The sequence below is a fragment of the Papio anubis genome, chromosome 1, assembly GCF_008728515.1.
Source record: "Papio anubis isolate 15944 chromosome 1, Panubis1.0, whole genome shotgun sequence".
Classification (NCBI taxonomy): Eukaryota; Metazoa; Chordata; class Mammalia; order Primates; family Cercopithecidae; genus Papio; species Papio anubis.
This window is the reverse complement of record NC_044976.1, coordinates 132,903,297-132,904,983: the sequence shown is the minus strand read 5'-3', so window position 1 is coordinate 132,904,983 and position 1,687 is coordinate 132,903,297.

Here is a 1,687-nt window from a genome sequence, read left to right as displayed (position 1 = left end):
TTAGTAGACAAAAAGTGTGGGCCTCTGGATTTAGACTCTGGGTTCAATTCTCAGCTTTGCTTCTTATGAGGTATATAATCTTAAACAATTAACCTCAATGCCTCAGTTTCCCTGTGGACTGGACAATAAGAGTTCCCACTTCATAGGAAAGTAACAAGGATTAAATGAGACAAGTGCTTAGTGCAATGCCTGACACATGGTTAAGATAAGTGCTTAGTGCAATGCCTGACACTAACACAAGTGCTTAGTGCAATGCCTGACACACTATGGTGTTGGCCATAGTTATCATCCTCACTGAATATTTACTTTATATATGACAGTTAATCTCTCCTCTATCACATTTCAGACCTTTTAGAAGTCTATAAAATGAGCCAGATGTGGTCGCTCCCGCCTGTATTCCCAGCACTTTGGGAGGTCAAGGTGGAAGGATTTCTTGAGCCCTGGAGTTCTAGACCAGCCTGGGCAACATAGTGAGACCATCTTTACAAAAAATTAAAATAAAAAATTAGCCGGGGAGGCCAAGGCAGGCAGATCACCTGAGGTAGGGAGTTCAAGACCAGCCTGACCAACATGGAGAAACCCTGTTTCTACTAAAAACACAAAATTAGCCAGGTGTGGTGGCGCATGTCTGTAATCCCAGCTATTCAGGAGGCTGAGGCAGAAGAATCACTTGAACCCGGGAGGCAGAAGTTTCAGTGAGCTGAGATCACACCACTGCACTCCAGCCTGGGCAACAAGAGCAAAACTCCATCTCAAAAAAAAAAAAAAAAAAATTAGCTGGACATGGTGCTGCATGCCTATAGTCCTTGGCTACTTGGAAAACTGAAGTAGGAGGATCCCCTGAACCCACAATTTTGAGACTACAGTGAGTTATGACTGAACTACTGCACTCCAGCCTGGGCAACAGGGTGAGATCCTGTCTCTAGTTAAAAAAAAAAAAAGTGAGGAATTTATTTTTAAAGAAATAATAAAATAAAATGTATATTTTCAGGCAGTTCCAAGATGGCTGAATAGGAACAGCTCCAGGCTACAGCTCCCAGCGTGAGCAACACAGAAGACGGGTGATTTCTGCATTTCCAACTGAGGTACTGGGTTCATCTCACTGGGGTATGTCGGAGAGTGGGTGCAGGACAGTGGGTGCAGCCCACCGAGCGAGAGCTGAAGCAGGGCAAGGCATCCCCTCACCCAAGAAGCACAAGGGGTAAGGGAATTCCCTTTCCTAGCCAAGGGAAATCGTGACACACAGCACCTGGAAAATCGGGTCACTGCCACCCTAATACTGTGCTTTACCAAGGGTCTTAGCAAATGGCACACCAGGAGATTATATCCTGCGCCTGGCTCGGAGGGTCCCATGCCCAGGGGGCCTCCCTCATTGCTAGCACAGGAGTCCAAGATCTAACTGCAAGGCAGCAGTGAGGCTGGGGGAGGGGCACCCACCATTGCTGAGGCTTGAGTAGGTAAACAAAGCAGGCGGGAAGCTCGAACTGGGTGGAGCCCACCGCACCTCAAAGAGGCCTGCCTGCCTCTGTAGACTCCATCTCTGGGGACAGGGCATAGCCAAACAAAAGGCAGCAGAAACCTCTGCAGATTAAAATGTCCCTGTCTGATAGCTTTGAAGAGAGTAGTGGTTCTCCTAGCACGGAAGTTGAGATCTGAGAATGGACAGATTGCCTCCTCAAGTGGGTCC